At 45.9% G+C, this 20,205-nt stretch overlaps 1 protein-coding gene across 1 annotated transcript in view; it reads left to right on the top strand.

The window, feature by feature from the left end:
* Window positions 1-19,767: 19,767 nt before the first annotated feature.
* The window catches only part of GLI2 (GLI family zinc finger 2), a 245,890-nt gene continuing 245,452 nt past the window's right edge, over window positions 19,768-20,205 (top strand). The window contains exon 1 of the mRNA XM_045869019.3: window positions 19,768-20,164. The gene's annotated coding sequence lies outside the window, so the exon portion shown is untranslated. The remainder of the gene's footprint in view (window positions 20,165-20,205) is intronic.

The raw sequence follows: 20,205 nt of genomic DNA, 5'->3' as shown, positions 1-20,205 counted from the left end.
GAGGGTCTAAAATTCTGCCAGCCCCATCTTTCAGATGAGGGCCCTCAGGCGGCAGGCAACAGACCAGGAACCAGGCCCCTGGGTGCTACCATCTCAGCATCAGCCTGTGCTTGCCATATGCCCACCAGCCTAGGAAGAGGTGGGAAAGCTGAGGCAACTCAGGATCTCAGAGAGAGGCCGCACTCCAGAGATCATCCAGGGCAACCTGTTCGTCCCAGACATGGAAAGGGGCCCAGGGAGAGAAGTGAATTTCTCTCATCCTTACGATGACTTCATAATGATTTTATTAATGCTATAATTATGAATGAAACAGTCAAGGGGCACCTGGGTGGTTCAGTCGGTTAAGCGTCTGCCTTCTGCTCAGGTCGTGATCCCGGGGTCCTGGGATCGAGCCCCGCATCGGGCTCCCTGCTCCGCGGGAAGCCTGTTTCTCCCTCTTCCACTCCCCTGCTTGTGTTCCCTCTCTCGCTGTGTCTGTCAAGAAATAAAAAAAATCTTCCAAAAAAATAATTAAAAAAAAGAAAACAGTCAAGACTTATTGAACACTTACTTATAATATACTAGGCACTGACGTATTAAGGGCTCGTTAGAAAATTTCTGATTTTTATCATCATAACAACCCTTTGAGGTAGGTACTATTTACTATCTCTGTTTGACAGATGGGGAAATTGAGGCTCAGAGAGACACTCGCCCAGGTATGGCTCTGAGCTCGTGAGGGCACTTCGCTCTGAGGAAGGGGCTTGAGCTCCTACCTGGGCCACTTCGGGATGAGGTGCTCAGCTTGGGCAGGTTGGGGAGCCCCAAACCACACAGGCCTCACACATTCCACCTTGGCTCAGCCCCAGCGACAGGAACAGACAGGGAGCACCCCAGGGCCTGTCTGCGCTCCATCAAAGGGTGGGAAGCCGCCCGCGCCGGTGCTCAGAAAACAAGCGTGCAGAACAGCAGGGTCCCAGCCAGGGAGGCCCCAAAGGTGCCCCACTGAAAGCCACCTCACCTCCCCAGACCCACCAGGGGCCTACCTACCCTTCCACAAGGTCCCCCAGCAGAGGGGCTGAGAGGCGGGCACAATGAGGCAGGAGGGACTCAGGAGTTCTGCGTGCCCTCCCCAAGTTTCCACGTGCTCCCCCCGCTCCACGTTCAGGCTGCCAGCAAACCGTGGAGCAGCCTGGGAACATCCTGGAGCAAACACTGACCTCTCCTTGAAGGGCAGGTGCAGCGAACGTAACGCACAGCCAGCCGATCCCAGGCAGAGCCTGCTGGCAGCTCTGGGACAAGGAGACCTTGGGCTCGTTCCCATGAATATGCCCTCACCCCCACCCCCACCCCCAGCAGCCCATTGGATGAAGGAGGATGGGGGTCCTGTGCTCTTCAATTATTTATTTCTTTTAGTTTTATCTTTCCCATTTTATTTATTTTTTTTTAAGATTTTTATCTATTTATTTGAGAGAGAGAGAGAGATTGAGAGAATGAGTGGGAGGAGGGGCAGAAGGAGAAGCAGACTCCCCTCGGAGCAGGGAGCCAGACCTGAGACTCGATCCCAGGACCCTGAGATAGTGACCTGAGACAAAGGCAGATGCCCAACCGACTGAGCCCCCCAGGCACCCATCTTTCCTGTTTCATTGAGATATAATTGATACAGAACATTGTATTAGCTTCAGGCACACAACATGATGAGATTTGTATATATTGTGACATGATCACCACCATGAGTGTAGTTAGCATCCATCACCTCACGGAGTTATAATCTTTTTTCTTGTGATGAGAACTGTTAAGATCCACTCTCTCTCTTTTTTTAAGATTTTATTAATTTATTCATGAGAGACAGAGAGTGGGGGAAGCAGAGGGAGAGGGAGAAGCAGACTCTCTGCTGAGCAGGGAGCCCGATGCGGGGCTCGATCCCAGGACTCTGGGATCATGACCTGAGCCGAAGGCAGATGCTTAACTGACTGAGCCACCCAGGCGCCCCAAGATCCACTCTCTTACCAGCTTTCAAATACATAATACAGAATTGTGAACTCTAGTCACCATACTGTATATCCTTGGCACTTAAAACTGCGAGTTTGTATCTTTGGACCACTTTCACCCACGTTGCCCACCCCCCACCCCTCACGGAAAGCCACCCATCTAGATTCTAGGAGTTTGGTTTTTTCGATCCACATTAAGTGAGATCATACAGTATTTGTATTTTTCTGTCTAACTTATTTCACTTAGCATCATCCCTTCAAGGTCTGTCCATGTTGTTGCAAATGTCAGAATTTGCTTTTTTTATGCCTGAAATGATATTCCATTATATATATATATATATATTATATATATTGGCTTTATCCTTCATCCATCAATGTATACTTACATTGTTTCTCTGTCTTGGCTATTGTAAATAATGCAGCTGTGAACATGGATGCACAAGTATCTTTTCAAGATAGGGATTTTGTTTCCTTCAGATATATATATCCAGAAGTGGGATTGCGGGATCATACGGTAGTTCTACTTTTAATTTTTTGAGGAAGCTCAGTGGGATCCTGTACTTTGCAGTGGGGAAAAAACTCTTCCCTCTGCAAAATTCAGGGCCAGTGAAGTACACATGTCACACAGAGCTTCCAAGCTGGAAGGGGTTACGAGATCACCGCTGTCCCCCATGGAAGAAGAAGCCCAAGAACCAAGGGCTCGCCAAGGGCACAGAGACCCCCAACGGTAGAGCCAGGCCTAGCCACCCTGATCCCCCCACAGCCTGTGCTCTGTTCTTGCCTGTATTTAGTTTCTACGGCTGCCGTAACAAATCATTACAAATTTAGCGGCTTAAAAATGACACAAATATATTATTTTACCATTCTGTAGGTCAGAAGTCTAGTACGGGCCTCACCAGACTAAAATCAAGGTGTCAACAAGGCTGTGTCTTGCTCCGGAGGCTCTGGGAGAGAAGCTGTTCTCTGCTCACTCAGGTTGTTGGAAGGATTTCGTTCTTTGTGGTTTCAGGACCAAAGTCCCTGTTTTCTTGCTGACCACAAACGGAGAGCAGTCTCTTGCTTCTAGAGGCCACTGTACTCTTTGCCTCAAGGCAAACTTTCTCTGTCTTCCCAGCCAGCAGTGGTGGCCAGAATCCTTCCCCAGATGCATCTCTCTGACCCCATCATCAGCATCCTCTTCCACTTTTAAAGACTCATGTGATTAGGTGGGGCCCACCCGGATAATCCAGGATAATCTCCCCATCTCAAGGTTCTTGACTTAATCACATCTGCAAAGTCTCTTTTGCCATGTGAGGCAATATCATCACTCGTTCCAAGGATTAAGGCGTAGATATCTTTGGGGGCCATTGTTTTGCTTACCGTATTGCCCTGTTCAACTTCCTTCCTTCCTTTCTTTTTTTTTGGAATTTTTTTAATTTGAGTATAGTTGCCACACAATGTTACATTAGTTTCAGGTGTATGACATAGTGATTCAACTTCTCTAGACATTATGCTATCCTCCCACACGTGAGGTTGCCATCTGTCCCCATGCAACCCTATCACAATACCATTGACTATATTCCCTATGCTGTGTCTTTTATTCTGTGACTTTGTCATTCCACAATTAGAAGGCTCTATCTCCCACTCCCCTTTGTGCCCTGCTCACTTCTGAAACGACCGAAACAGAGTCGATGGTCAGCTTTGCCAAGCAGCTTCGTGCAGCCCCAGGGAGACATCGTAGAATTCGTCATGGAAACCGCCACCCTGCTACCCCACCCAGGCTCTGCCTACAGGACGCTCCCTGCCCTCTGCCAGGCTGCTGGCTCTGATCCAGCAAGTGGGCTTTTCCATCCGGAAAGAACCACACGAATGTTAAAGAAAGTTTGGAAAATACAAAAAAGGTACAAGAAGAAAAAGTCCCAGCCCCCACAAAAAAGGCACTGTTACTATGTCAATGGATTTCTTTCACATCTTTCCTTCTCTGCATGCGTTGAGTTTGGAGACTAGCATTATAATCATACTACACAAATAAAATTGCATTTTGCTTTTTTCTTACAGCAATGTGTTAGATGTATCTTTGCCACGCTGAAATAAATTATTTGTTAAACCCATTTTGATGGACATCATTTGCATAAAGCTTTGCCCAGATTGGAGATACATTCCCTAGAAGGACTATTGGATCTAAGATCATGAACCCACTTTAAACTTCTTATACCCTACATGGAGGGTGACTGCCTGTCTCGGTTCTTCTGGGACAGTTTCTATTCCCACCTGTTGTCCTGACATCATTATGGAAAGCACTCTCTTCCACTCTGGTTCCAGTGTGGGGAATAAATCATATGGCCACCCCATCCACAGGCTGTTGGGGCAGTGATGGGGGCAGCTGGGGACTGTGGTCCCTTTTAAAGGGCGGGTGCTTCTTTTTTTTTTTTTAAGATTTTATTTATTTATTTGACAGAGAGAGGGGGAGGGGGAGCACAAGCTGGGGGAGCAGCAGAGGGAGAGGGAGAAGCAGGGAGCCCGATGCGGGGCTCGATCCCAGGACGCTGGGATCATGACCTGAGCTGACGGCAGACGCTTAACCAGCTGAGACACCCAGGCGCCCCAGGGCAGGCCTAGTGTTGCTAGAACCTCTGGATTTTTCAGGGGAACGCAGAAAACTCCTTATACATATTGCCTCATATCATATTATGTCATATCATATTGAATACCCTCATTTTTAAATATTGTCAAGAAATTAAAATAGAAGACAACTGTTTCAAGTGCCCAGGCCAAGCCAACCCTATCTGTGGCCCAGGTTCAGCCTGTGACCTTCGAACCAGCCCAATCCACTCGTGGTGTCACAGATGGGGAAAACTGAAGCCTGGAGGGGTGGAGGATTCTCTGATCATGGAGGGAATTGGTAGCAGGGCTCTGTTGACCCCACACCCAGTGCTCTCCCCTCAACACCACCCCCCTCTATCAAAGGTACCCAGAGGAAGGGAGGTAGAGAGCTGGACCCGAATGGGGACAGGGGCATGGAGCATAGGTTGCCCATTTTGCTCTGCACAAGGGAGGTCCTACATCCCCGTTTGTCCTGATGAAGAGCCTCCGGTTTGGAAGGATGAAGGGATTGGCTTCTGTTAGCCAAATGATCTGCTCAAGAGCACAGACCTCCCTAGAAGGTGGCTCAGGGCCTCCCCAGGGAGGGAAACCTCCCCTCCGCACACACACTATGTTAGCCCTGCCCCTTGGGACAGCGCTGAGCGCAGGACAGAAGCCCATCAGGGACTTACACGCAGCTCTGGACGTCCCGGAAGTCTTTCTGTTCCAGGCACAATGTCTCTGGTTCCTTCAACTTTTGGCCATGGGTCAGGGTTGGGGGCCTTTCTCTTGCAGGTCAGTCTTGGGACACTTTTGTTACTTTATTCTTGGAATGCAGCCCCTCGCTGAGCGCAAGGACCCTGGCCGCGTGAGAGATGGGGGATGCGCACAAACATTTTATAGTCAGCAGTTCCACGTTTATGTTTGTACGCCTTGTGTTTATGACCAGCACACTAGTCTTATTTATCTAGACTTTCTTTTGTGAGGAATTGAGTTGACCTAAGGGCGACCAAGAGCAAAGGTGGTCTGTAGTCAGGGTGGACACCATGGTGATGGGCCACTGCTCTGGACCACAGCCATCAGCTTTTGTGATAGCATTTAAAAGTTTGGGCTAAATTGAGCACGCTCAGATTTTTCTTTTGTTTCTCTCTCTTTCTTCCACAAGCATTGCTGTTAAGCTATAGCTCTCCATTCTTTCCTTATAAGATGGGTTTTATGGGGGCACCTGGAGGGCTCAGTCAGAAGAGCATGTGAGGGGCTCCTGGGTGGTTCAGTCAGTTAAGCATCTGCCTTCCACTCAGGTCATGATACCAGAGTCCTGGGATCAAGCCCCGCATCGGGTTCCCTGCTCAGGGGGGAGTCTGCTTCTCCCTCTCCCTTTGCCCCTCTCCCCCACCACTTGTGCTCTCCCTCTCTCTCAAATAAATAAATAAAATCTTTAAAAAAAAAAAAGAAGAGCATGTGACTCTTGATGTCAGGGTTGTGAGTTTGAGCCTCCCACTGGGTGTAGAAATGACTAAATGAAATAAATAAACTTAAAAAAATAAACATAAAAAAAGATGGGCGTTGTGAAGCTCAAAATCTTAGATATATTTTGCCAGTTTCTTCTCATGCTTTGAGAGTGATGTCTTTTCTTTTCAAATCTTGATTCTGCATCTCAAACACTAGGTTCCAGCTTTGTGTCGTCCCCACTCCCAGGTTTGATCAGCAGCCTTGATGTGTCTTTGTGTAAATCCCTAACAAAACTGCAGTCAGGCAGGGCTGAGGACAGAGTCGGGTGGCACTCTGCTTGGTTCCCAAAGCAGTAATTCCCGTCCAGCACTCACCACCCACCACTGTCAAAGCACCCCCAGCTACAAATCCGCCAACGAGTCTCCCTGGTCCTGCTCTCTACCAGGTGTGAGAACTCTGCTTACCACCATCTCTCCATCCTGGACTTGCGCCATGCTTTTCACCAAGGTCAGTCACTGTCGGAATCCACTTTTTCCTGGTTTGCTGAAACAGACAGTATTTCCGCCGGACATATATTCCGTTTTCTGGCCCCTTCTCCCTGGCTTCACTCCTCCTAGAGAGCTGCATGCAAGTCTGCATTCACCCATGCAGGTTCTTACAATACTTTGTGCTCTAACTTACCTGGACTTGGGAACCAGATCTTCTCCAAAATGGTTCGATTCTCAGCCACGTGGGTCAATTTCCTCTTAACCATATTTTTTCAGGCCCCTTCCGGGTGAAGTTCATCACTGTTCTTTAAAACTCTGTGACATCAGAATCGGATCATTCCACCCATCAGGGAGTAGGCCCTGGGGTCCATCCAGGAAAGAAAGATACAAAGATAAATGATACAATGTCCCTGCCGGCAGGAGCTGCTGGCCCTGGAACTGCCTCTATTCCTTCCTTATTATTATTAATAATTATTATTATTGTTGTCATCCTCAACATACTATAATAAAGCACTATTCCTTGACTTTGGAATTTCAAACTAGGGTCATTGCCTATGAACCCACTACCCCAAACACAGCCCACCTGTGAAGAAATGAAGTTTCCCACATCAGGATGGAGTGAGATGCAACAGGGCTGGATGCATTAAATACTGCAGCCAAAGGAAGTAGAGAGCTGGAGAGGCCTGTGTTCAGGATTGACGGGGCTGGTCAGGGTAGGAGGCCTGTTTATTCACTCAGCATGCATGGAGAGCCTCCGGAGTGGTAAGTGTTGTCCTCCCAGCTAGAGACCTGAGCTGAAGGCTAACTTGCTTTCTGAGAGCAAGTGGGGCAGTGGAGTGGGGGAGGGTGGGAACAGAGCCCCTAGATATCAATAGCAGTGTTGCTATAATCACTACGAAGAGATGGGGACTGCCTCACTTTGTCTAGTGGAGTCAGGGAAGGCATCACAGAGGAAGGGAAGAGCAAGCAGGGTAAGTGCTTTGCATGCCCCGCTAGAGAGCTTGGAGCGGGGGAGTGACACTGGCAGGTGGCCGGTTAGGAGGCTGCAGTGGGGGAGGGGTGGTACCACTGTCAGGGAAGCCAGCAGGGGGCTCGGCAGACCCTCAGCTGTGTGTGTTCTTTACTCAAACCCTGACTCGTTCTCATTGCTTCTTTTTTTTTTCCTGGAATTAAAAAAAAAACCTTTTTATTATTGAAAATATCAAACATTTCAAGCATAGGGAGAACAAGAAGAAACCCCGATGAATTCAACAATGATCAATTCCTGGCTGATCTTGTTTTATCTCTATCCCCACCCACTCCCTCCATCCCAGCTCGTTTGGGAGCCAGTCCCAGACATTATATAATTTCACCTATAATGATTTCAATATGTATCTCTAAAAGATAAGGACTCTTAAGAAAATAACCTCAATATATTATCAGATCTAAAGAATCAGTAGTAATTACTTAATATCAACGACTCTCCAGTCAGGGTTCAAACTCCCCATACTGTCTTATGCCTTTTTTTTCCTTTCAATTTGATATTGTCCAAATCAGGATTCCGACAAAATTCCTCACTGCAAGTGGTCGTTACATCTCTTAAATCTTTTATAATTTACAGTTCTCTCTCCAATGTTTTGTCCCCCCTCATAATTTTTTTTTAAGATTTTATTTATTTCATTTGACAGAGAGAAAGAGCACAGAGAGAGAGAGTGGTAGGCAGAAGGAATGGGAGAAGCAGGTTTCCCACTGAGCAGAGAGCCTAATGTGGGGCTCGATCCCAGGACCCTGGGATCGTGGCCTGAGCCGAAGGCAGGTGCTTAACCACTGAGCCACCCAGGCGCCGCCCCCATCCTCATAATTTATTTGTTGAAAGAATTGTGCTGATTCCCCTGTACTGTCTCACTGTCTGGACTGCAACTCTCTGGTGAAGTTTAGCCTAGACCTCTGTCCCCTAAATTTCTGCTAAATCGTAGTTAGATTCAGAAGTTTGATTAGATACAGGTTTGAGGTTTGTTTGGGTTTTTTTAAACAAGAATTATAGTGTCACCCTCTACTTCTATCAGGAGACACATGGCACCTACTATTGGGATGTCTCTGTGGCGTCAGCTGCCCAAACCATCAATTCATTAAGAAGTGCAAAATGAGATAATTCTGATTCTGTCATTACTTTTCTTTCTTTTTTTTTAAGTAATCTCTATGCTCAACACACGGCTCAAACTCACAACCCAGGAATCAAGAATCCCATGCTCTACCAGCTGAGCCAGCCAGGCACCCCCTGCCATTTCTTTCTTTCTTTCTTTCTTTTTTTTTTCTTTCTTTCTTTCTTTCTTTCTTCCTTCCTTCCTTCCTTCCTTCCTTCCTTCCTTCCTTCCTTCCTTCCTTCCTTCCTTTCTTTTTAGAGATTTTATTTATTTATTTGAGAAAGAGAGAGAGAGAATGCACGAACAGGGGGAGGGGCAGAGGGAGAAGCAAGCTCCCCGCTGAGCAGGGACTTGATCCCAGGACTCTGGGATCATGACCTGAGCCAAAGGCAGACGATTAACCTACTGATCAGCTAGAATGCTTCGAAAAAGAGAAACTCACCTCCATCACTATTTGGTTACTCTGAGGTTCAGTTAGGATAGGAAAAGCAGAACAAACACTTCTTTTCTTCCTCCGCCCCCCACCGGCATTTTCCATGTATCAACGTAACAATAGCATCCTTTAAGGCAACCCCCTATGCAACAGAAATAAAATGCCAGCCACAAATGTAATTTAAAATTTTCTAGCCGCCCCATGAAAAAAGGAAAAAGAAACAAATAAGATTAATTTTAATAACATATTTTATATAACCCAATATTTTCAAAGTATTACATTTCAACATGTAATCAACATAAAAAAATTCATGAGACACTTTACATCATTTTTTTGGTAGACTGTCTTTGAAATTCAGTGTGTATTTTATTCTCTATTTAATTTTCATCTTTTTTTTTAAGATTTTATTTATTTATTCATGAGAGACAGAGAGAGAGAGAGAGACAGCGGCGGAGGGAGAAGCAGGCTCCCCACGGAGCAGGGAGCCTGATGTGGGCCTCGATCCCAGGACCCTGGGATCATGACCTGAGCCGAAGGCAGATGCTCAACCAACTGAGCCACCCAGGCGTCCCTGTTTAATTTTCATCTTAAACACTACTTGGCCTGCAATCAGATTTCCCAAATTTACAGTGGAAAATGTTGATTCACATACCCAAGTTGGTCCAAACACACTTAAAAGCTTTTCAATAGCCGAATTAAATATCAGATTTCAAACTTAAAATTTCATAAATCTTAAACTTTTATCCCTCAGTTGGACTAGCCACATTTGAAGTGCTCAGTACCCCTGGATGGCTAGTGGTTACTGTAATAGACAACACAGGTTCAAGGAAACCAATGAGGTAGGTTTTCTTTCAAGTATATTTATATATGCATGGATTTAAGCATATTGATGTGTTTTAACCCATTGCTGTTATTATTCTTACTGAAATTCACATGTTGCCTATTTGGCCAGGAAGCTTCTTTATTTGGGTCGAGTCCTTTGACACAACTCTAGGTGGCTTTCACAGCAGCCTTGCTTTCTATAGGTATGATATGTTTCCTCTTATTATGGTTCCTCCCAGACATTTTCTTCCCAAGAGCTGGAATCAACCACTCTCCAAACGGCTCTAGTTCTTTATGGTGGGAAATGAGATTTAGAAATCAAGTCTAGTCCCTCGGGCTGCTCATTGCTATTGGATTGGTCATTGTTTTTAGGACTTTCCAATGGGCATAGCTAGAAAACGTGATTTTAAAAAAAAGCAATAATTTACATTTTAAAACAAATTTTCATATGAATTCATAATTCATAATATGAATTCATACTATTTCCAACTCAAATTCAGAACCATAGATTTTACTTAACCTTATTAATATTATAGTTGTATTGGGGCACCTGGCTGGCTCAGTCAGAAAAGCGAGTGACTCTTGATCTTGGGGTTGTGAGTTTGAGCCCCACATTGGGTGTAAAGATTACTTAAATACATTTTTAAAAATTTAATATTACACTTAATCTCCTTTCTCCCATGCTGAAAAATTTCAGTTGTCAACGCCAACATAATTACTCAATGACATTATTTCTTGCTATATAAACAGTATCTCAAAGCAATATCAGCACTCCCCCAGTATAATTACTGAAAACAATGTGGTTTTTTTTCTCCCCCTAGTTCTTTTTGTCCTAAAGGTCTATCCCTCCTTGGTTGTGCAAATTATTGTTTTCAGGTCATATGGAATATTCTGTCTCTTTGTAGCTACTAACTGGACACATATTTACCTTCATTTGTTTCATTTTACTTTCAGTTATGGGGACTACTTTTTAAAGGGGAATTTTGTCCTATAATAATGTAATATATTTTCATGGTTCCAATGTCAAGTCTAAAATCCAAGGTGTTTAAAAGAAGTCTAGCTTTCATCCCTGTCCCCTCCATCTTACTCCCTCCTTCTCCTGCTAGGTAATTTTAAAACATTTTTATGGTTTGTCTACTTAAAAATATAAACAAATCTTATATACGTGTCTGTGTACACATGGTGTCTTGCTCTTTTCAAGATCAACAGTGGTATACCATGTACATTTTGCCTCACATAATTTCTTTCACTTAAGGATATATATAATAGCTTAAGAAATATGCCTCCTCCTTCTTACAGCTTCTTCTCTTTTTTTTTAAGATTTTATTTATTTATTTGAGAGCGAGCAGGAGTGGGGGGTGGGTAGGGGCAGAGGGAGAAGCAGACTCTCTGCTGAGCAGGGAGTGAGATGCGGGGCTCAATCCCAGGACCCCAGGATCATGACCTAAGCTGAAGGCAGCTGCTGAACCCTCTGAGCCACCCAGGCACCCCCTTTCTTATAGCTTCTTATAGCTAATATTCCATTAGGAGGATGTACTTTAGTTCATTCAATCTGATCTGACATGAAGATATTTGGGTTATTGCCAGTTTTTTTGATATTATAAATAGCGCTGCCATTCTTAGTCTTCTGCATATGCCTTTTTGTATTGTGTCTGGGATAGATACGTGGCAGTGAGATGCGCAGGTCAAAGGGGTAAATGTATGTGTGATTTTGCTAGATATTCCACATTTCCCTCCTTAGAGGCTGTCCATTTTGCATTCCCACCAGCAATCTATGAGAGAGTGCCTGGTTTCCCTGGAGCCAGAATATGTTGTCCAGATTTGGGGTTTTGTTAGTCTGTTAGGTGAAAATTGGTATCTTTGTCTCGTGTTAATTTCTAGTTATCCCGCTACAACTTACTAAAAAGTCCATCTCTCACCCCCTCGTTCATGGTGCCACATTAGTCAAAATTGAAATTTCCATACCCAACAAGGTCTATTTCTGGATTTTGTATTCCATTCCACTGGTCCATCTTTTTAGTCATTCATCAATACCAAATTATTTCAGATATAGAGGCTTTAGGTTTAAATATCTGACAGAGCTGCCTACTCCCCCCGCTCCCTCCAATTGCTTTTCCTTTTCAGAGTTTTTCCTGGCCCTTCTCAGTTCTTTCTCCATCTAAATGAACTTTAAAATTGTTCATTTATCTAGCCCTGTTTTCCCTCCACCCCAAGAAAACACCATATTTTTATTTGAATTGCAACAATTTATACATTAACTTAGGAAGAATGAACTCCTTTATGTGTTGAATCATCCTAACCAAGAACACATATCTTTCTATATTTTCACATCTAATTATATTAATTCTGGTTGTGTTTTGTTTTTTCTCACACAAGTTTTGGGCATTTCTTTTAATATTTAAACCTAGACAGATTGTACTTTCTTCTTTGCTGTCATAATTGGGGTCATCTGTTCCATCTTATTTTCCAACTGCTTTTGCTTATTTATATGAAAATCTTTGACTTGTATGTTAATTTGGTGGGGGGGCGGGGAGAGGCTTGCTGTCCAATACACCCTCGTGGGCTATCCTCAGCTACTGGACAAGTCCAGCCTTTGTGAAGCACTTTCCTGCTTCTGCTATGCTGACGCCTTCCACCACACAGCCTGACAGGGGACAGTCCCCATGCTCTCTCTTCCCACCTCCAATTTATTCAAAGGCTGTGGGAACTTGCATCTCCCAGATGACTTCTGGCAAAATGAGGCTCACCAAGTAAACCAGGTACAAAACATACTTCTGACACTGAGCCTTTACAAAGACAAGGTGAGGGGCGCCTGGCTGGTTCGGTCAGTAGAACATGGGACTCTTCATCTCGGGGTTGTAAGTTTGAGGTCCACGTTGGGTGTAGAGATTACTTAAAAATAAAACCTTTAAAAAACAAAAGAAGAAAGACAAGTTGAAACATTAATAAAATAATGGATAACAGGAGGTGTTGAAGGAGAGAAATGATCTATACACAAGTTTAAATGTTCCTTTAATGAAGTCCACAAGGGGCTCCCACATTATCTTCTTTCTGAGGCAGACCCTGAATGGAATGGAGAGAGCCCAAAGAAGAGAATATAGTAGAAGCTGGTCATCTCCCACAGTCTCTCCACTCTTTCCCAGTGACTCCGAGAGGCGACTCGAGTTAAGCTAACTATGATACATTGCAGGCATGGAGAGCCTATCCTTGAGATCACTGTGTAAGTCAGTCTGGTATTGTATAATAATTTCATCATATTTTAATTATGTGTCTTTGAGAATTTAAAAAAATTGTCTTGAGGGGTGCCTGGGTGGCTTAGTTGGTTAAGCGTCCGACTCTTGATTTTGGCTCGGGTCTTGATTGCAGGGTTGTGAGTTCAAGTCTGCATTGGCCCCATGTTGGGCATGGAGTCTACTTAAAAAAAAAAAAAGGAGGAAGAAAAAATGGTCTTGAAATAATGGCTTTCATTATTATGTGCTTAGTGATGACTATTGATATTTCTTAGAGTTACTAGCCGCTGGGAGACAATGCTATCTTTTTCAGTTTGGTTAAGAAACCCACAACGTATCTTGAGAAAAGTTCTTGAGAGGGCTGGCCCTGAGGGAAAAAAACATCCTGACAAACATCCATTGGATCTCTAAGCCCTGCTGATTTTGCTTCCTTCTCTCTCCTTCTCAGGATGGACTCACCCTCCTTCCTTTTCTGATCTACCCTGCACATGGCAACCTCCTCTATAACCCTCACTACTCTGAGCTGACACAGGGGCCTGGGGGGGGGAACCACCCAGGAAGGGACTAGCTGGTGGAAGGTGAGGACTATATCTCATTCATCTCCTTTATCTCTAAAGTGCATGGTAATAGTAGGAGCTCAACAAGGAGGGATGAATGAATGTATGAATGAATGAGTGTATGTATATATGAATGAATGAAAGCATGGATGAATCCATTAACCGAAGAGTTTTGGTCCTTCTGCACTTGAATCTCTCCCAGCCGGGCCCTCTAGGGCAGCTCTGAAAGAGAAAAGGGTTTCACTGGTTGCTTCTGTGGGGAGGGGTTCCTAACATCTCCCAACCTTGCACAAAGCCTCTGTGTGTGTCTCTATATAGTCTTCCCCACAATATTGTCCGGGAGAGGGCTGAAGATTTGCACTGAAAATCAGATATATGTGTTCATCTTTGTCCTGCCTGGCACCCACCCCCCCTCTGTGCACCTGTCCTCCAATAGTTCCACAGGTGCCATCCTGATGTTTCCCACTCCTAGATGAGCTTATTCTGTGGAAAAGATCTACTAAATTCATTCAGTGGTAACGAGTGTCCTATAGAAACATTCTGTTTTGGGTCTCCCAAGTGTATTTGCATTGTAATAAAAGACACAGCCTTAAGTTTTAGGAGTGACTCCGGACTTCACAGTGTAACTGATCCCAGAGCCTGTGGGAGGTATACTGGGATGGAGGGACAGGGGGACTGAGGGCCATCTCAGGACTCCTGAAAGAATAACACATCATCAATCCGCTTTGGGGACTGGCACTTACTGCTGTCCTCCTTAGCCACTAACCGCTGTTTGTTCCACTGTCCTGCTCCTCTCTGCCATAGCTCCACCGCTCACATCTCACTTAGTACGACATTTTGTGTCCTTCCTTTTTTTTTTTAAGATGTTATTTTATTTTTAAGTAATCTCTCCACCCAACGTGGGGATCGAACTTACAACCCTGAGATCAAGAGTCACCTGCTCCAAGGACTGAGCCAGCCAGGCACCCATCTTTGTGTTCTTCTTTTTTTTTTTTCAAGATTTTATTTATTTATTTGAGAGAGAGAGAATGAGAGACAGAGAGCACGAGAGGGAAGAGGGCAGAGGGAGAAGCAGACCCCCCGCTGAGCAGGGAGCCCGATGTGGGACTCGATCCCGGGACTCCAGGATCATGACCTGAGCCGAAGGCAGTCGCTTAACCAACTGAGCCACCAGGCGCCCCTCTTTGTGTTCTACTGTGGCCAAATTTGTGTCTGTCTTGCTGAGAGTGTAGATTCTTTGGGGTTAGGGATTGGATCTCTCCTTTCTGGTGTTCCAAAGTGCTTGCTACCAGGGGCTTTGTAGTCAAGCCAGGAAACAATACACCTGGTAGGCTACCTCAGAGCATTTTCCCAGTCTTCTCTGTCTCCACTTAGTTTTGTGTGGCAGACTTTATTTCCAAAAATAACCACAGCACCATTTCTGCCCCCATATGCTCTTCAGAACCTTGCCATTCTCCATCAAGAGGTAGTCTATTTTCTTGCCCCTTGAACCTAGGTGGAACTTTGTCTCCATGAACAGAATGCAGCCAAGTGATGCTGTGGCTTCCAAAGTTTCTAAAAGGCTCCTCTTTGGTCTGCCTGGCATCCTCACTTTAGGTAACTGTCCCCCTAGAATTACCATCTTTATGTTTCTTACTCCTTCTATAGAAGCCTGCTCTTTGGAAGGCTTTCACCTGGCTATCTCTTCATAAGCTCACCCTTGAAACCTAGTTACCACCACACTATGAGGAAGCCCAAAGTAGTCTGAGACCACGTGGAGAGGTCCAAACAGAAAGGAAACCACACCCCCCACCCCAAGCCAGTAGCCAGCATCAAGTGCCAACCATGTGAGTGGGCAAGTCTTCAGATGATCCCAGTGCCAGGCTTGAGGTCTTCTAGCTGAGGCCCCAACACTGGGGCAGAGACAAACCATCCTTCTTATGCTCTGTTCAAAATCTTCATGTGTAGTAAATGGTTGGTTTCTCCCACTGTGTTTGGGTCAATTTTTTACACAACCCTAGTAACTAGAACACTGCGATAATGGACTAGCACTTCTCTTTGGGACTGGACTTTCTTATCACTCAGGCTCCTTGTACAGAAAAAGGAAGCATGGACACGCTGTGTTCTCTTCCCTCTCCCAGTTAACCCGCCCTCATTCCTTCTACTTTCTCCCCAGCTTTATTAAAGTGTAACTGGTATATAAAAGTTGCACATAGGGGCGCCTGGGTGGCTCAGTCGGTTAAGCATCTGCCTTCAGCTCAGGTCATGATCCCAGGGTCCTGGGATCGAGCCCTACGTTGGGCTCCCTGCTCAGTGGGGAGCCCGCTTCTCCCTCTCCCTCTCCCTCTCCCCCTCCACTCATGCTCTCTCTCTCACTCTTTATTTCAAATAAATAAAATCTTTAAAAAAAAATAAATTAAAAAAATAAAAGTTGCACATAATATATAAATAGAGTGAGCTTGGATATATGCATTTATTTGTGTTACCATCCCCACAATCCAGGTAATAAATACATCCTTCACTTCTACAAGTTTCCTTGTGTCCCTTTTTTTTGATGGGGGGGGGTAAGAACATTTCACATGGGACTTACCCTCTTAAATTTTTGAGACTCTAATTTTTGACTGTAGGTACTATGCTGTACAGCAGATCTCTGGTACTCGTCCCTCTCATATAACTGGAGCTTTATACCCGTTGAGCTTCCCAAAGCCCCCATCCTTATCGGCTGGTAAACACCCTTTTATTATCTACTCTATACCTTTGACTATTTTAGCCTCTTAATAGATGAATCGAGCAGTATTTGCCCTTCTCTGACTTATTTCACCTTCCATAATTTCCTCCAGGTGGATCTCTGTGGTCACAAATGGCAGATTTCCTTCTTTTTTAAGGTCGACTAGTATTTCACAGCTTGTATATTCCACATTTTCTTTCTCCCTTCATCTGACGATGTACTTTTGGGTTGTTTCTAGATCTTGGTTATCATGAATAATGCTGTAATGAACATGAGAGTGCAGATAGCTTTTCGAGACCCTGATTTCAGTATTTTGGAATATCTACTCAGAAGTGGGATTGCAGGATCATATTCTCAGGTTTTCTGAGGAACCGCCATACCGCTTTCCATAATGGTTACACCATCTTGCATTCCCATCCGTGCCAACAGCGCACGAGGGTTCTGATTTCTTGACAACCTCACCGACCCTTGTTATTGCTTGTCTTTTGGACACTAACCATTCTAACACATGTGATGTGATAGCTCACTGTGGTTTTGATTTCCGTTTCCCTGATGCTGAGTGAGGTGGAGCACATTTTCATGTCCTGCTGACCAGCTGAATGTCTTCTTTGGAGAAATGTCTATTTCGGTCCTCTGCCCATTTTTTCACTTGGGTCATCTGTGTTTTTGCTATTGAGTTTTAGGAGTTGCTTACATATTTTGGAAATTAACTCTCTGTCAGATAGATTGTTTGCAAATATTTTCTTCCATTCGACAGGAGACCATTTCATTCTGTTGTTTCTTTTGCTGTGCAGCTTTTCGGTATAAGGTAGTTCTACTTTTCTATTTATGCTTTTGTTGCCATTCATCCCTTCTTCATATCGGTGCAACTTCATTTCCTCAGAAATGCCCTCCCTCACCACCTCCCATGCTAGCTCAGGTCGCCAAGCACCAGCTTAGCACCCTTTGCATTTTTTTCTTCACCCAGTTTCTGATCATCCATTTGTTTGCGGTTATTAATGAAACATTGAGCTCATGAGGGGAAGGTATCCCCAGTCTGGCTCACGGTGATGTTAGGCCACTTAGCACATCACTGAGCACAAAGAAAGTTGCCAACTGAATGAGCTGGGACTTGCCCAAGGTCCTACATTAAGTATTAGATCTGAAACCAGAATTCGGTGTCCTAATGCTCAGATGAAGGCTTTCTCTGCTAAGCCATTTGCCTCCACTCCAAACCTCGTTGCTTTTTTCAGTGCCAAAACTTCTGACCATCTACAGATTAAGGCATGGTGTCTACAGCCTCTCCTCAAACCAAAAACATTCCATCTTCATCTCAACAGCCACCTTCTTGCCAAAATAAGCCAGGAAAGGTTATGGGAGTGCCTGGATTCCAGCAGGAGTTGAGCTGGTCTGAGAAGAAAAACAAGAGAAAAAGGAAAGATCCCAAATTGTTGATTTGTTTAAACGTCTCCATAAACTTAACAACACAAGGAAACCAACGGAGACAAACTTATAATGAAGTAATCAGCCGATGAAGCTAATATTCCAGTAACATGACATGATTCCCCACATTTCATGGGGTAGATATGAATAGGGTCATTAAAATATGGCCATTGAGGGGAGGGAGAGTTTACTTTTTCTGTCTCCTTGGAGTCTGTGTTCTGAAAGCTCAGCAGGAATTTAAACAAATAGCATGGAGGAATGAATGGTGAATCCCATCATATTTAAAGAAAAAGCCCCTCTCAAACTTTTCTTCCCTTTAATAAATGCATTGGCTTCTGCAAGTTTTGCTTTTTAAAAACCCTGCGGGTTTTTTTCCCCCGTCTGGAGAACCTATTTGTGAAAAACAAAATTAGCATCAAATTGTTCTAATATTGTTCTGAATATTTTTTCTCTAGGTCAGGAAGAAATTATTAACTTCTCTCATATAAGTGAATGTAAAGAGAAAGGAAGAAGGTAGGGTGATAGGGAATGGGGACCATAATGTTCCTTCCCTCTTTGATTAAAACGTGAAAAATAGAGTTAGGGAAATTGTCAATGGTATCTGGAAAGATCTACTGACCAAAAGGGATTGTATCAGTAAAATGGGTTTGTGAAGATCACACCCCCAAGGGGAGTGTAGAATTGCCTCTCTGAGCCTTTGTTTCTCCTGCATTCCGGACAAGATGCAACAGTAGGAAGGGAGACTGAAGGGAGAGATGCTCCCACTCCTCTCAACTGGGCCAATTTAGTTGAACTAATGGTACAACCCACTGAAATTCACGCAAGATGGTGGTTCAGCGCTCTGACCTTGGACAAGTTACTTAAATTCTGTAAACCTCAGTCTTCTCACCTGTAAAATGGAGAACGAAACTCAGAGTTTGGTAGGTTAAATAATATAAAGGAATTACTACGTGTCCCCTAGTATATAGTGTTTCACAAATGTTAGGAAGAAACATCAAAAAATCCCCCAATGAAGCACTCTTTCGGTGAGAACCCTCAGCACAGAGAGAATGGTGGCCCCCGAGGAGTTGGGGGACACTTCAACCCGCTGCTCCCATGCTCCTGAAACCAGGCAGCTCATTTCTGGGGATTGGTGTGGCTCGAGGGCCCGGAGTTAGTCACCCAGTTTGCTTAAGCAAGTTCTTTCACACACACCCCCATATACACTTTGGCCCAAAATTCAGTGAGGTTTTTTTCTTCCTTCTTCCTCTGTTGTTGTTGGGTTCTGATTACTTCCATCTGGCTGTGGCAGCTAGAGTGGAGTCTCTAAAAAAAAAAACAACAAAAAACCACAAAAACAAACAAAACAAACAAAAACCCTCCCTACAAAACACACATGTACCAAACCTAGAAGACTTCTCGCTTCTCGCCTGCATGCGCTCAGATGGCGACTCGTGTGAGCCGCGGCGGGGGGCGCCGGCAGGACCCCCCGCACCTGCGCGCGCTGCAGGCTGGAAGAGGGTCCGCGCCGAGCCAGCCGCCCTCCCCCGCGGCTTGCCTCCCGTCCCCGGCTTCCGCCCCGGCGCCCGGAGAAGCGGGCGCACTGGGAACTGCGACCCGGGCATCTCCCGGCGGAGGGGGAAGAGGGAGGTGGGGAGGGCGGGTGATTTTAGAGATTGAAAACAGAGCAGTCCCAGCGCCTCAGCTCCGGAGCTCATCTGACTTGAGTTAGCGACCCCCCACTCACCCACCCACCCCGGCGCCTTAAAAAAAAAAAAAGTGTTGGAAACTGGCGCGTTCTTTCGTTCCCTGCTCGAACTTTGTTGGTTGGTGTGCTTTCCCTCCCCGGCGCTGGGGAGGAGGGTCCTCGGCCGCCCCCTCCCAGCGCCCCCCCCCGCGTTCCCCGGGTCCCCCCGGGGGCGGGGGCGCGCGGCACGGGCGGGGGCGCGGCGCCCGGGTGTGCTGCAGCCGTGCGCGCGGGGGCGCTGCGCCGTCCGGGCGGCGCTGATGGATTGCAGGAGTGCCGGAGCTCGCCAGCCGAGGCAGCACGGCTCCGCGGACTTTTTTTCAAACTCCCATCAATGAGACTTCGAGGAGGAGCGGGAGGCGGCGGCGGCGGCGGACGCGCAGGAAGGCGAGGAGGAGCCGGGGGAGCCAGAGGAGCCGGAGGAGCCGGAGGAGCCGGAGGAAGGAGCACGGGCCGCGCAACGCGCGGAAGCCTAGGGAAGCTGCCGGCTCGCCGGCGGTAGGGGCTCCTGCGCCCCCGCCCGCCTCTCGGTCCCCTCCCCTGCCTGGCCCGCCCCGCCCCGGCCGGACTGAGCCCCGGGTCGCCGCGCCAGCCAAGTTGGGATGGGGGCTCGAAGCCACCGCCCGGCGCCCCAGAGGCCACCTGCGTGCTAGAGGCAAACTTTTGTCTCCCTCGGTAAAGTTACATTGGCCTTCTTTTGCTTGCTTTGCGTTGCG

This window comes from Mirounga angustirostris, unplaced genomic scaffold, assembly GCF_029215605.1.
Source record: "Mirounga angustirostris isolate CCGP_5_RB_7025 unplaced genomic scaffold, mMirAng1.0.hap1 SCAF_3, whole genome shotgun sequence".
Taxonomy (NCBI): domain Eukaryota; kingdom Metazoa; phylum Chordata; class Mammalia; order Carnivora; family Phocidae; genus Mirounga; species Mirounga angustirostris.
This window is presented reverse-complemented; position numbering and strand designations above follow the sequence as displayed.